General features: G+C 39.6%; 1 pseudogene; it reads right to left on the bottom strand.

Annotated features, from left to right (window-relative positions):
• Nucleotides 1-3,802: 3,802 nt before the first annotated feature.
• Nucleotides 3,803-15,261, bottom strand: LOC122668736 (annotated as a pseudogene).
• Between the last annotated feature and the right edge of the window lie 1,754 nt (nt 15,262-17,015).

The following is a 17,015-nucleotide window of genomic DNA, read 5'->3' as shown; positions in this document are numbered from 1 at the left end:
TTCCACTCTTGCCTTAAAAATATGACCTAGCCGCTTATGCCACAATGTGAAAGACCGTTCTTTAGGTAAGGGTCTTTTAGAAACAACACTTTCAACATTACAGGAGACGTAGATATCGGTGGAGACAAACACAATCTGCATAATCCGTTGGACATAAAGCAGAACCAACTTTAGTTGAATTAAAAATAAATTAACCATAGTATTCTTTATTTCAAAATAGAAACCACTAATGTCCAAAACTCGAAATCGAAATCAAATTTCGCCTAAAGGACGGTACATAAAAAGTGTTCTTTAAAGTCAATTTAAAACCGAATCTAATAATAAAATGACATCTCCCACGAACTCTACGTCGAATGTCCATCATTTCCTACGACCAGCCTTGATTCATCCTTTTTGGCCTCCTCCGGTTTATGAACCCCGTATGGTAAAAGCAACATGGTTAGTTGCACCGCTATCTAGCCACCAAGAACCGGATGGGGCTTCGATAGATTGGATTCACAAACAAAAGCCAAAGAATTATTACCTGATGGCGCTTGGGCTTGAGTAACCAAGCCTTGTATTTGTCGCAGTCCTTCTTCATGTGACCCTTCTTCTTGCAAAAGAAGCAATGATCACTCTCTTTCTTCAAAGAGTCTTTCTTGGGTCCCAAATTGTTAGTCCGATCGGATTGTTTATTGCGTGACTTATGAGTATGGTTTTTAGACTTTTTACTCTTACGGGCTTTGGAAGTAAACAGGCGAGGCTTTTTCTCTTTCTTCAATTTCTCTTCCTCGAGACACAACCCTAGAAATTAGGTCATTAATGCTCCGACTCCATCTTGGGAAATGTAGTTGGTTTTTATGATGCCAAATTCGAAGGTAGGGTATTTAAGGCTTGATGGACAATTAGGGCATCGGAAGAGGAATGTCTAAGGCCTTGAGTTTAGTTTGGTAATCAACCATCCTAATAATGTAATCCCTAACACCCCCAGAACCATCATACTCCATATTAAATAACCCTTGCAGAAGTGTCCCAATCTCAAGATTCGATGAAACTTTGTATCTCTTGGAAATTGCATCTAGCAATTCCCGACAAGACATTTCTCAGCGGACCACTTTTTAGGTGTTCCGGTATCGACCTCTTTATGGACGATATCTTGAGTCGATTACTCTTTTGCCATGCAAGATGCACGGACTTTTCATCCTCGTCTATCGGCTAGATTAGTTCCATTGGTGTGTCCATAACAAGGGACGTGTGCACATCTGCCATTTCCATAGCAAACATAATGTCCTCTTTCCACTTCTTAAAGTTTGACCCAGTGAGGAGCTCAATAGTAACCATGTTATTATTGACAGAGAAGGTGACTGAAAATTTAAACAATAAACAGTATAATAATTAAAATGATGCAAGTACAGCTTGAAAACTTTATAAGCTAATGAGAATTTTACACACATCATTGTGAAATCACCTTTGGGCTGAATTCTCAATATGCAATTGTAAAAATCCCTACATACCAGTGGCCATGGGAATACAGCTCAACTTTCAAAATCCACCACCTTTGGGTGTGCAGAATTCTAGGGTCAACCTATTCATATGCATACTGTATATGTACCCCTTCAAGTACCAATACATGACCACCACCTTTGGGTGTATGACCACACATTAGAGTTGAAGGACACCCCACAACTGTATGAGACCGGTGTTTCACAAATCCAACAAGGAAGGTCGCTTTGGCGGCTGCATCCTGTCGAACCCATGGAACCCTCTCTTGGGATATTCCAAAATTACTTACATCCTTAAACAAATTGTGTTATTTTATACTTTATGACAAGGGGCTTTAAATGTCTTAAAATTAACACAAAAATAATAATAATACTGTTCATCAAGGTAGGTATTCCAGCAATTCAGAAATTGGTTCGGTTCCCAATAGAACGAACTGATAAATTACATAAAGGGCATGCATCAAAAGAATACCAAAAATATTTAAAATATTCATATCTGATCAAAACAGATGGCACCACTGTGTAGAGCACAGAAAAACAGAGCCAACGCAAAAAACGGGACCCCAAACGGAGTCTCGTAGCCCCCAGAAAGCCCGGTCAAAGTTCAAGTCAAAATCTGGTTGACTGTACTGGTCAAACCGGTCCGAAAGTCAAACCAAATCAATTTGGTTCAACCCCCGGTCCGATCGATCCGGTAAGACCCGGTCCAACCAGGTTCGGGTCAGACCAAACTGGGTCAGTAGGCGGTTCAACGGGTCGGGTTTTCGGGTTAGAAATCGGGTTGACCCGACCCGAGCGGCGCACGTTAGCATCGCCTGTATATTGAATCAAGCGCACGATAGCAAAACCCAGATTCTCTCTTCTTTTTTTTTTTTAAACATCTGCCGGCGAGTGAAGATCACCCGCGGCTGCCGCCGACGCGTGAGAGCGCGTCCGACAGCCGTCGGCGGTGATCCACCCACCGAAAACTCTGATTTTGCGAGCTCTACGCCCCCATGTGATCAGATTCTGTTTTCGCCGGCTAAAAAAAATCGGCAGAATGCCAGTGTCCGTACGGGTTTTTGAAAAACTGAAAAAAAACCCTAAAAACCTTGATTCGAATCGAAAAATTTTCGATTCCCTTATTATGTTCTATTATTTTGAATCCATATAGGTTCAAGAACGGATCTATGGAGTCTCTGATACCACATGTTGGAATAAATCGATCCGAATAGGGACAAAATCCCAAAAGCCAGGATCTCCATAGGGCGTTCAAGAACACAATCAAATAAATAATAAAAAATAGGGATAGAACCACTGACCTTGTTTCGCATCCATAGTGATGATGATTGCAGCGGAAAATAAAGAACAAAGATCTAGGTGCTTCCCCTCTATTCCCAAAGTAACTGGCCTGATGAGAATACCGAATGCGCAGGGACGACGAACACTGAATATCTCCCTCTCTTTCTAGAATGCACTCCTCAATAGCAATTGAGAATAATAAGTTGTGTTGGGTAGAGGGGGACCTAGCTCTCCTTATATAGTAATCCCTATAGGTCCGACTCATCACAATCCCAATAGGAATCTATCTGGCCCACACTAAGCCAGTCCACATTAGACTTCTAATATAACTTAATGACCCCACTTTATTAGACCAAAACCCTAATTAGCCTGGTTTAGGGATTTAATTATGTCCATATAGAATTTTATTAGAACTAAAATTCTTGAACCTCTGTGCATTCTGCCCCTCTGCCTAAACCTATCACAATTAAGTTGAATACAAAGAGAAGTATTTGTATACATTAAACCCAGTGTTTATCACATATTCTATATAATCAAGATACCTCACCATCAACAACTACAGAGTTCAACTAACAGTTTTTGAGATGCATCAGTGACTTGCCTAAGCACAAGTGACTGTCTAAATGCATTGAAAATCCAAGCTGAAATCCGGCAATCCGATGATGTGATGAAAAATCCGGTTGGTTCCATAGTCATTGGAGATAAGAGTAGTTGTGAACAAGAGAATAATGAGGGAAATGTAAAGAAGTATTAGTGAGATTATGTACATAATTATGGAGAGATTTAGGGATGAGGGAGATTTTAGAGACTGTGGTGAGAGAGAGAGAGAGAGGGTAACAATGATTATAAGAACATCTTCCTTGTCAACACTTCCATTGAATGTACAACTTGGTGGCCATGTACCCTGCCCATAGCCAAGCCTACAAGTCCTACTTCTGCTTGGCCCCTACTTTTCGGCCGTAACTGGATCCATTCAACAATTTTAATTTTGATTAATCTGTGTAGAATAGTGATATAATCTCTTGTTGTGTAGTAAATTAAAAATTAAGATAACACAATGATGCAAAGAAGTTCTATAAAAAGAAGATACCATGTTCTACAATTCTTCCTGAGGAAACAGCTCCTCCTTCAACGAAGGAACAATCCACTATACCTGAACATGGGTAATCTCCCATAAATCATTGGAATCTTCCTTTTGCACTAAAATGTCTTTCTCCTTCATCTCTATGATCATCTTCTTCAACAGTACTGGCACCAACTCTTGCAATCTTGACTGGTTATTGTCACCCAAATTGACCTTCATACATGTATCCATCCTTCTCAACACTCCTAACCAAAATGTCCTAAACCCGGAATTCTCTGACAATGGTACTAAGAATTGCAAGAACACTTCTGTTAAAAGTTCCATTGCCGCATTAAATGTCCCCTCCATGCTTTTCATCTCTTTCTCTGCATTCTCCCTCCTTGAGTATTCAACCATCTTTTCATGTAAATCATCAACCATTGCAAATATTACAAGATTAAAAATATTGATACAATTAGAAGATGTGAGACCTAGTTCATCTGCCAGCTTGAACTTTGTTGTAGAGCTAACACGGCATGATTTCTTATCTCCTCTCATCGAACCAGGCTAGATTTTCTAAGGGCATCTGCAAGCTTGACAAATAAATTAGCTGTGAAGGTAGAGGAATTAAATGGCTTTGATCCATCCTCAAGAGAGGAGTTACTTGTGTTAATCATGTAGCTTTCAGGATTAGAGTATCCATTTTTTAACCATTGAACTAATAAATTTGTCGAATCTGCCATTAGATCTATTAATTGCCAACTCTTTGTTAGAATATTTTATTCCTATTCTATATTCCTTCCTATTTAGTGGGTTCTATTAATTGTGGCAACTGTCATTTCTAAAGGGTTGGTCTAACAAGGTAGATATGCAATATCTTAGGGTTTTCAATATGGACTGGCTAGTGTAGGCTCATAGATCACCGTTAGATCTATAATGGGAGGATCTATGGTAATCTGTATAAAAGGGAAGCTAGGTCCCTCCTCTAACTTTGATCAACACATTGTACCACCACTCTGCCGAAACGGAGACTGAAGGGGTTCTACCATTGAGCCAGTGCTAAAGGGGAGATTAGAGGAGAAGATCCTTGCTTCGGAGAAGACTAAAGTGCTATTCTGCTGCGATCTTCGTCGTCTCCATGGATCCGAAGGAAGGTACGCTCCCTAGAACGAATCTGTCACATATTGGATGTGTTCTTAATCTGTCTATATGCGATTCTGTTTGGATTTACTCTTACATGTGGTATCAGAGCCAATATAGATTAGATTATGAACCTATATGGATTGTTTTGTGACTTTCGTTTCATGTGGTTTTGAATCGATCTGCCATAAATTTTTTCTTGGGGTTTCTTGTCGAATCCGTACGTTTTCCGGCCACTGTCGATTTTTTCGACCGACGAAAAGTGAAAGTGACTATATGGGCTTGTAGGTCTCGTCGACGCGAGCATTTTGATATGTGGATCGCCGCCGCCGGCCGTCGGATGTGCCCTCACGCGCCAGCGAACTCCGGCCGGTGATCTCACTCGCTCGCAAGTTTTTTTTTTTATAAAAAAAAGGACCTGACCCTCCCGGGTCAACCCGGTATCCTAGACTTGGCCCATTGGGTCACACCGGGAACCCAAGACCGGCCCATCTTGGGTCAACCCGAAACCAGAGCAAGACCCATTCGGGTCGACCCACTGACCCATGAACCGGTTGACTGTTGACCGGTCTGGTTCACGTGTGTGAACAAAAATGGACCAAACCGAACCGAATCATTCTTGAACCGAACCTGATCCAGTTTTTGATTCTGGAATATTCCCTTTTTTTTATTCTGGAATCTTTGACCTTGCTTGTTTTTTGTACATGCAAACTTTGACCGACTTTTCTGGGAGCGTCGGAGCTCTATTTGGGGCGATTCAGGTGTCGTTGGATTCGTCTCGGAATTTCCTACCTTTTGATATGTAATTTGGGTATATTTTATGCCTCAGGATTTATGAAAAAATTATAAAATAGTGGCTTTTCCTTTTGCATGGTTTTTGAAATTTTTATTATTCTGGAATTTTCTACTATGATTATGTGATTTATGCTTGATTCTATATTGTTAGAATGTTCACTTTTATAATCTAGCATTTTTGATAAATTATGTTAGAATGCTTTTTGGCAATTCAAACCTTTTCAAATGATGTGATTGGCACATGTTGTAATTTTTGGACAATTTAGTCCCTTGTCATATAGTTTAAAATTACACACAATATGGTTTATGTGAGTAACATAAAGTATGTCCCTGTATGAGAGAGTTTCATGGATTTGATTAAGTGGTGACTGCCAAAGTGGCACTTTTGATTGGGTTTATGGAATATCGGTCTCATATGGTAATGGGATTTCTCTAGTTCTAATGCATAGTTATACACCCAAAGGTGGTGATTGTGTATTGGTGCTTAGAGGGTCACACATGCAGCATATGGTTGAGGATTGACTAATCCAAGATGTCTATACACCCAAAGGTGGTAGATTATCAAGGATTAAAATATATTCTCATAGCCGCTGGTGTGTGAGGAGGGTATTGGAACTGCATATCATGAATTCTACCCAAAGGTGTTTACATGGTGATGCTTGTGAATTCTCCAGAAGGTGTACTTATATGGTTTTTTTAAATTACACATTACTCACATTGTGCTAATAATATATATTGTTTGTTTTCTTTCAGTCACCTTTTTTATCAATAACAATATGGTTACTATCGAGATTCTTACGGGCACAAACTTCAAGAAATGGAAAGAGGATTTTTTGTTTGCTATGGAGATGGCTGATGTTCATATATCTCTTGATATAGATAAGCCAGCAGACTTAGATGACAGGAGTACTGATGATGATAAGACAGTACATGCTGCATGGACGAAGAGTAATCGTCTCTGTTTGTTGTCCTTGAAGAGGACTATTAAAGAGCATCTGAAAAGTGGTTTCCCTTCTAATTGCACTGCTAAGGAGTTGTTGGCTGCAGTGGCACTGAGGTACCGAGTCTCATCTAATGCTGAAATAGGAACCCTTCTGCAAGAACTCTTTAACATGACTTATAATGGTTCTGGAGGAGTTAGGGATTATATCATTAGGATGGCTGATTACCAAACCAAACTCAAAGCCCTGAATGTTTCACTTCCTGACACTTGTATTGTCCATCAAGCCTTGAACACCCTTCCACCTGAATTTGGGATTATCAAGACCAACTATAGATCTGCTGATGAAACTTGGCCCATTAATAACTTGATTTCTAGAGCTGTAGCTGAGGAAGAGAAACTGAAGAAAGACAAAGCTCATGTAGCCTTGTTTGCCTCTAAATCCAGTACCCTAAAAGGTAAGAAGTCCAAATATCCTATCAAGAAGGATGCTCAGGAAAATAACAAAGAGTCCGGTCAGACTAACAATTTAGGTCCAAAGAAAGCTTCTTTCAAGAAAGGAGGTGATCGTTGCTTCTTTTGTAAGAAGAAATGTCACATAAAGCAGAACTGTGCGAAATACAAAGCTTGGTTAGCCAAACAAGAGAATACAGGTTTGATTCGTTGGCTTTTGTTTGTGAATCCAACCTATCTGAAGCCCCATCAAGTACGTGGTGGCTAGATAGTGGTGCAACTAATCATGTTGTTTTTACCATACAGGGGTTCAGAAGCAGGAGGAAACCAAATAAGGATGAGTCAAAGCTTTTCGTGGGGAATAATAAACAAGTTGACGTAGAGTTCATGGGAGATGTCATTTTAATTCTAGATAGTGGTTTTAATTTGATGTTAATAGACACTTTTTATACCTTCTTTTAGATAGAATTTAATTTATGTTTCTAGTTTGGACATGTGTGGCTACTCCTTTGAAATAAAGAACAATATGGTTGCAATGTTTTTTAATTCGAATAAAGTTGGTTGTTACACTATGTCAAATGGATTGTATAGATTGTGTCTATCTCCCAATGAAATCTATGTCTCTTATAATGTTGAGAAAATAATTTCCAAAAGACCCTTGCCTAAGGAACAGTCTTACACTTTATGGCATAAAAGGCTTGGGCACATCTCTAAAGAGAGAGTAGAAAGGCTGATAAAGTCTGACATCCTGCCTACTCTTGAGGGTGAGCCTGAGACTTGTGTAGACTGTTGTAGGGGTAAAATGACCAAGATAAAGAAGAAATCGGCAGTCTGTAGTTCTGACCTGTTGAAGGTCATTCACACTGACATCAGTGGACCCTATTCAGTCACACTGTGTAGAAATTATTATTTCATCACTTTTATTGATGACTATTCCTGATATGGTTACTTGTACTTAATTAAGGAAAAGTCTGAATCTCTTGAGAAATTCAAGATTTTCAGGACTGAAGTTGAGAAACCGTTAGGGAAAGTCATAAAAATTGTTAGATCTGACCGGGGAGGAGAGTATTATGGCAGACATGGCGATGTTGGACAGCTTAAGGGCCCGTTTGCCAAGTACTTAGAGGATTCTGGGATAGTAGGTCAGTTTACTATGCCTGGGAGTCCTGACCAAAATGGGGTGGCCGAAAGGCGTAATCGCACCCTTATGGATATGGTAAGGAGTATGGTTAGTAGGACGAATTTACCTGAGTTTTTGTGGGGTGAAGCTTTGAGAAAAACCCTTTATATCCTTAACCATGTCCCTTCCAAATCTGTTCCATTGACTCCTTTCCAGTTGTGGACTGGGCGTAAACCTAGCTTGAACCATCTTAGAGTTTGGGGTTGTCCTACAGAAGTGAGGTTGTATAATCCAGCATTGAGCAAGTCGGAATCAAGAACAACTCATTGCTTTTTTGTTTCCTATCCAGATCATTCGAAGGGTTATCATTTTTATAATCCCAGTGGAGGTACTAGAATTGTGGATTCTCAGACAGCTAAGTTCTTGGAGTTCGATGTGGCCGAGAAGAGTAGTACTAGTTCTCAGACTGTACAGGAAAGTAGTGGGGTTTGGACAACCGTATTTTATCCTCTGCCTATTCAAACAGATGCAGAGCCTGTTGCACTAGAGGTTGTACCTATTGAGGTTCAAGAACCTATCATTGATCCTGCTCCTGCTGAAGCTCCTTAGGTTCAGGATGTGGTTATGGAGGCTCCACTTAGGAGATCTGTCAAGGAGAGGAGGTCAGCTATATCACCTGACTATGTGGTCTATCTGGGAGAGCATGACTATGACATTGGTCCAGTGGTTGATCCAGTTACTTATTCAGAAGCTATTTCTGGTCCTTAGTCAGATTTATGGATGGAAGCAATGAAAGATGAGATGCAATCGATGAGACATAATGGTGTTTGGGAGCTTGTTGATTTACTTAATGGCTTCAAGCCCATTAGATGTAAATGGGTGTAAAAGACCAAGAAGGATTCTGAAGGTAAGATTGAGAGGTTTAAAGCCAGACTGGTAGCCAAGGGATTTATTCAGAAAGAGGGAGTTGACTACAATGAGACTTTCTCATCAGTTTCTTTGAAGGACTCTTTCAGGGTAATTATGGCATTAGTAGCTTATTTCGACATAGAGTTACACCAGATGGACGTGAAGACTGCCTTTCTTAATGGAAGCCTTGATGAGGAGGTCTATATGGCTCAGCCTGAAGGTTTTTCTTTGGATGGTTCAGACCATCTTGTGTGTAGACTTAAGAAGTTTATCTATGGCCTCAAGCAAGCCTCCAGACAGTGGTACATAAAGTTTGATAGTGTTATGACTTCATTCGATTTTGTTGAGAACCGCATAGATCAGTGTATATACTGCAAGGTGAGTGAGAGAAAATTTTTCTTCTTGGTACTTTATGTGGATGACATTTTACTTGCAAGTAGTGACGTTGGATTGCTACGTGAGACAAAGCAGTTGTTGTCTAAGGAGTTTGACATGAAGGACCTTGGTGAAGCATCTTTTGTTCTTGGCATTGAGATCCACAGAGATCGTGCACGCCACCTATTAGGTCTTTCTCAGAGGGGTTACATTGATCGTGTCTTAAAGCGGTTCAGTACGTAGGACTATAAACCTGAGAATGTTCCAATTCTCAAGGGAGACAAACTGAGCTTATCACAGTGCCCTAAAAATGATGCTGAGAGAGAATAGATGAAGATGGTACCCTATGCTAGTGCACTTGGAAGCATCATGTATGCTCAAGTTTGTACTAGACCAGATATTGCTTTTGCAACATGACTTCTAGGCAGATATCAGTCTAACCCTGGTCACAATCACTGGGTTGCTGCCAAAAAGGTTTTGAGGTATTTAAAGAGGACAAGGGATTATATGTTGATCTACAGACGTGTTCAAGACCTACAGCTAGTAGGGTTTTTAGATTCTGACTTTGCTGGCTGTCAGGATGACAGGAAGTCCACATCAGGTTATATTTTCTTAATGGTAGGAGGGGCAGTGTCGTGGAAAAGCATGAAGCAGGGAATGATTACTTCTTCAACTATGCAAGCAGAGTTTGTAGCATGTTATGGGGCAGCTACTCAGGCAGTTTGGCTAAGGAATCTCATAAGGGAATTGACAGTGTTTGATTTTGTGGATAGACCTATCCAGTTATATTGTGATAAAAATTATGCAGTATTGGTTATAAAGGTATCACAGGGTCTAAACACATGGAGATCAAATATTTGACCATAAAGGAAAATGTCAAAGATGGTGACATCATAGTAGAGCACATTGGTACAGATGATATGATTGTTGATCCCCTAACTAAAGGCCTTCGCCCTAATGTTTTTTAGAGACACATTGTCAGTATGGGCTTGGGAGCATCTTTAGATGTGGTTGTTTAGTGGGAGTCATTTTTTTTTTTTGCTCTATTGTGTAATAAATTTTGCATCTGTGTTTTATCTTTTGATAAATTTTGGTATTCATATATCAACTGTCTATGGCATGAATTTTCTATTCAATAAAGTGCAGTTTTGTTGACACATGGGTGTTTTACATATTGGCATGTTGTATATGTATTTGTCATAAAGTCTTTGGGTATGTGATAACCTTGAGCAAAGGCTGGGGCATTTGTTTTTTAGCCTTAAGGTATGTCTTATATCACATAAACTGAAACTCGAGTTACTAAACATAAGACATACAGGTTCGTTGGAACCATGAAGTTTTCTCTATTGTGTCCTTGCGTCACTTAAGGAAAGTGAATTGGACTGACAAAAAAGATAACACATAAAGATAAAGTGTTATTCAGTTGCTACACTACCATATTGCATCCATTTCATTAGAGTTAAGGGCATTCGTGACTATGGATGGTCCTGTGTCGCTTAAAAGATGCAGTTACCACCATGATTCGGTGTTTGAGACTCTATGTGAAGGGATTGATCCTTGAGAATTATCTCTAGACCAACATAAAGGCGTGCGCATGTTTTCAGAAATATTTTTTAAATTGTTTTTTGAACAAAACAAAAATTTTATTTTAACTTGGTTACAATTAATATAAGCCAAGTGGGAGAATGTTAGAATATTTTATTCCTATTCTATATTCCTTCCTATTTAGTGGGTTCTATTAATTGTGGCAACTGCCATTTCTAAAGGGTTGGTCTAATAAGGTAGATACGCAATATCTTAGGGTTTCCAATATGGACTGGCTAGTGTAGGCTCACAGATCACCATTAGATCTGTAATGGGAGGATCTATGGTAATCTGTATAAAAGGGAAGCTAGGTCCCTCCTCTAACTTTGATCAACACATTGTAACACCACTCTGCCGAAACGGAGACTGAAGGGGTTCTACCATTGAGCCAATGCTAAAGGGGAGATTAGAGGAGAAGATCCTTGCTTCGGAGAAGACTAAAGTGCTATTCCGCTGCGTTCTTCGTCGTCTCCATGGATCCGAAGGAAGGTACGCTCCCTAGAACGAATCTGTCACATATTGGATGTGTTCTTAATCTGTCTATATGCGATTCTGTTTGGATTTACTCTTACACTCTTATCCAAGGGAATGATCTTTAGTGCAGTAAATCCAAATGCACAATCGATACAATATGAATAGTTCATCCGTGAGACTTGTATACCATCTGACATCAACATGATCAAAGCCTCAACTCCTTGCTCATAGGTTTCAGGGTGTCGGCTTGCAACTGACAGCAAGTGGAGGACAAATTTCCATCCAGTCTGGGTTTGCAAATTTGCAAGGTACTCTGTAAGAATCTTCCCCACAGCTTGTAATATGGTCTCACAACATGAACCAAGGATTTCTTTATCGAGCTTCTACATCAGGGTTATAGACTTGAAGATTATCTCCTCGGATATTTTCTCAGATTGGTATAAAGCAAGAAGCTTAAGGCAGACCTTGAACATGCCAACAATGGCCTTTTCAGAGAATGGGCAAGGTGAAAAGAGAATGAACTGAGCAACCACAAATAGGTAATCATGAAAAACAGGACAAAAGGTTGAGAACCTGTGAATGTTAGCTAAAGTAATAATGATGATCAAATCCCAACAAAATCCGACTGTTTCTTCTTCTTCAACTGGTGTGCTAAACTTTTGACCTTTCCCAGAAGCTGCAAATATTAAGGAGTGTCCAAGATTCTGTAATGATTCCTCTGGAAAATTTGTGCTATTGGTAAAGATGTTGCCTATTCGGCATTGTTGAATTAGCTTCAAATTATGTTCAAATTCACCTCCTGAATAGACCAAAGAGTCTTCACTGCATTCTAGTGATAGGAATTGCGAGAATCGTCCAATCATACCAGAACTTTGATGTCTATTAGCAGACACATGATCTGATAGAGGTGGGTAGATAACTCCTGATGATTCTGATTTGGAGTGCGTCGGAAGGTCGAATGATGAGGTAGAAGCGATATTTGGCTCAATGACAGAATGTGGAAGTAATTTAAGCCTCTTGAGCTTCAATGAGCAATCCACAATAATCCTCCATGCCCCTTGAATTGATTTTCCAAATTTGTTTCCAATGGTGAAGGTTGCAAGAGTTGCCATTCTTGGCTTTACATCATTACTGAAGGCATAAAGGGTCTCCTCTGTTGAGCCATAAGGATAGTGTGGTGAACTTGCAGAAGTTGGCGGAGCTCATCAAGTGTATCTAATAGTTCGAATTGAGAAATCTTTGCAACTGAAAACATCCCTTCAACACATTCATGGAGGATGTCATTTTCATCGGTGTAATAAAAATTACAGAAGTTCCAGCAATGGAAGCAAACATGTCCCTTGTAAGTTGGCATTCAAAATCACAAAGAATGAAAGGTTCCGTGACTTTTGCTTTATTAATCAGCTCGATCCATCAGCGTGGATCCATCTCTAAAGATGAGTTTGATTGGCTAAATAATGTGATTGCATTATTTGCAATTGATTGGTAGAGATCAGAAAGGTATTCTCTTAGAAGATCTTTTCCTCCATTAATTGCTCTGTTATTCCTGATAAACTCCTCTTCTGTCATTTTTTTCTTCACCTGTGGATTGTGTTGGTCTGTGTTGAGCATGATGAGGGAATAACAAAGGATGAACACAACATCCTTGCTCACAAAGATTTCTGAGGATTGTTGATCATAAAATTTTTCTGAAAATGCTTCAAGGATCCTATGAATCTTTTGAGATTCTCCTGGAAGTCTGAAGGTCTCGAGGAAAGTTCGTAGGGCAGTATCAAGAGTCATACATGAGAAATCAAATGTTTCAGTGAATTCTTTGAGGACTTGAATGTGCAACTCACTAGGATCACCTAGGTAAACTCCAATTGCATTCTTGTCTAAGCTAGGTGTGTAGTGGAAGAAGTATGCCAAGGCTTTTGGCTCTGGAGGATCAAACACTATATGTGTGATCTTCAAGTACTCCAGCCCCTTCTTCTCATCTCGGTTGAAATGATTAGCAGCAATAAGTGTCTTCTTCTTCTGTGCTTTCCTTACTCTGACAAACTCAATCCAAGACTCTAGATCATCAGTGTTGTCACATTTCTCTATCCAATAAGGTTTGTAGTCAGTAACTGTGAGGGGATACGTCCCTATAGAGCTTGAACCACTTTCCTCAATGTTATCAGTAAGGTTGTGAACAATAACAATTAGGCCTTTAAAGGCTTGGACCTGCAAACTTGTCAAAGGGCTGCTTAGTGGGAAGGCAAGCTTGCAGAGTAACATTCCAATGTCTTCAAAAATATTCCGACAAAGTGGATCACAATCATAATTCACATACATTTCAATAATGAAAGTAGGTTGCTTGCAGAAACTAATTATTCCTTCAAGTGCAACTTCTTGAAGGTGAGCAAAGCTTCCCCATGAGGCAACTTTGAACAACACAAATGTGAAGAAAGCTTCAAGTTGGAGCCTGATAGACCTGTTAACAAGATATCCCTCTTATTTATTTTTTGTTATCTCATTATTTAAAAAAAAAAAATATGTTGTCATTGAGTTTTGAGTTTTACCTACAAAGAAAGTGATAGATGTTGAGAATAGTACTACAAATCATGGATAATACCAGTGGAGTCGAACGAGTTCCATAGTAGATTAAATGATAAAAGAGATCTTCTTGGATCAATCTTAGAAGCTTTGGGTGGTTGCCAATTCCATCTCTACTCAATTCTATTGCAGAATTTATCAATACAAGCGCAAATAGTTGAACATCTTCATCAGAATTCTGAGTAGAGGACTCTTCAATCTCTGTTATCTCTACTACATTGAGCAAAGAACACAAGAATTGAATGATATCAACTGCGCAATGAGCTCCATACTCAGAATCCGATTTACCACCATTCTCAGCATCATCAAATAAGCATGTACCTGTACTCTGCTGTCCATCCCTGTCCTCATCAATCTCCGGCAATCGAGCAAAGATCGTCTGAATCAGTTCGTGCATAGTAGGGCTAGCATTCCTTCGAAGCAAATCCCCTCTGTTAGCAGATTTTTGAACAACCTGGAAGCAAGTATTGACAATGGTACATATAGAATGATCAGTAAGCAAAACAGAAGCACGGTTTCTCACTATCCCAGTCAACACCTGCAAGACCCTATTGAGGATAGCATCTTCAGAAACAGGATCTGTCATCTCAAGTCTACAATTTGTGATACCATTGAGGATAGAATTGATGGCTTCCTTGGCACCAAGTGTTTTCTCATAAAAAACCTCAAGCTTGAGTATCTTTAAGATCGCCGAAAGCGCCACACCGGTTGTAGTAGCTGAAACTTCATCACTCTGTATCACATCTAGGAAGGGTGAGAGATAGATAGATGGATCAACAGTGCGCCATTCCCGTTGGGGATTGAAGATGAGAGTACGCACAGATTTCAGAGAGTTTAACAGACTGGAGACGTCATAGATTTCTTCTGAGGGAGAGATGAACTGAGAATATGGATTGTTTCGACGCATCACGGCTATTTCAGCTCCAACTTCTGTGTTCAACATACATGAAATTCCAAGTTCTTTCTTCTTAGTCTTGGTGAGTTTCTTTATTTTGGGTTCATATGATGAGCTATTGCCTTCTTCTCCTCCTTTTCCTTCTCCTTCGTTTTGGTCTCTTGCTCTTGCCATTATTCTTTTAGAAGGAGAGAAGGAATAAGAGAGTGAAGACCATTTTGTGAGAGAAGTCTTTGAAAAACAGTTGAGAGAAAGTGAAGACCATTTTTTGAAAAACAGTTACAGAAAAGGACTTGTTAGAACAGCATATGACAAGAATTTTCTATTCTTTAGGAGAGAAAAATAGGTTAAGACCCGATTAATTGGGAAACAAAATAGCATATATATTTGCTTAACAAGTGATTGATGTTTTATACTTAGCTTCCATGGCTTCCAAAATTAGATGGCCAAAATCGGACTTTATATCTGGCTATTGTTAACCCATTTAACAGTTTTGACTGAGTTCAAAATCTGGAATTGCTTTGTTGGATTTAATCTGTTTAATTGTTGAAGGCTGCTATTTGAGCATTGACAAGAGAAAAAGTTTCAGAGCCGTTTAACGAATTTTGCGAGTTATCTGATATTTTAAAAGTGGAAAAGAGAAAAAACTTCAGACCATTTGTATGGCATGCCTGGCACTTGGCCTAACTGTGGTACTTTTCACTATATATGGTGTTTGTACTTTGTAGGCTGCATCTAAGTTTGGTTCCTGCAACCCTACCCGTTCTTCATTTGTCATATCTGTATATTGGCACTATACACATCTTCACCGACTAGGATTCTCTTCACTGAATTGGATTCATTCTTCATCTCATATTTGGAAACTAAAGTTCACATGTGATATAGATTGTTCTAAAGATACTAAGTTTGGTATGGCTTCTCCACTTAGATGTAAATACAATATTTCATACAATCTCTCTTATCTCTTTCATTGTATAAACTAGGACTTTACCGGTTATACATGTTATATATTCTCCATTGGAGAATCACATAATCAATGAATATTTAATTGCATTGACATGGTATCAGAGCGGTACGTTGGGCCTCCATCGATGATGGGCCCTGATCCACCCACGAAGACGAAACCCAAAAGAAGGCCTGGACGTAAGGGGGAGTATTGAGGTAATCTCACATCGGTTGTGGGTATTCTGACTATCAAGTATAAGAGCCACAAGAGGCCACCCCACTTTAAACCAATTGGTTTTAAGATGGAAGCTTAATATGGTATCTAGAGCCTAAAAGCTCCACCGAGCCTTTTATTCCTTGCCGTGTCTTGCCTCCTCTTCTCTATGGCCGACGACAAATTGAAATCAACCACATCTACTCCATCTTCTCTCCCTGCTACCTCTTCCCCATCTCTCTCCCCTTATTTCAATTAAGCCCATCACTACATATCCATCAAACTTACACCAAAATTTTTTTTATTTTTGGCAAACTCTAATTGAGCCTTTCCTTGATGGACAAAACTTGTTCGGCTATCTTGACGACACCACTCCTTGCCTGCTGATCCGACTGCGGCTACTGCCTAGTGTCGCCAGGATTCTCTTATTCTAAGTCTCCTCATCATTTCTCTCTTTGAGGAGGTGTTCCTACACAAAATTGGTAGACTCTTTCAACGGTTTTTTCTTCTCCCTATGAGAGCCATATTATGTCCCTCAACACCGCTCTCTAGGACTTACAATAGAAATTTGATGAACCAGTCTTTCAATTTCTTTAACGCACGAAGTCTATCGCTGTCGAACTCAATGATGTAGGTCATCCTTTACATCTCAGTGCTTTTAATCTTCATATTTATCGTGGTCTCAAGCCTGACTTTCATGATATGGTCTCCTCTCTTCTTACACACAGTGATCCAATCTCTTATGATGACTTGCATGCGATGTTGCTAA

The sequence above is a fragment of the Telopea speciosissima genome, chromosome 7 (assembly GCF_018873765.1).
Source record: "Telopea speciosissima isolate NSW1024214 ecotype Mountain lineage chromosome 7, Tspe_v1, whole genome shotgun sequence".
Taxonomy (NCBI): Eukaryota; Viridiplantae; Streptophyta; class Magnoliopsida; order Proteales; family Proteaceae; genus Telopea; species Telopea speciosissima.
This window is presented reverse-complemented; position numbering and strand designations above follow the sequence as displayed.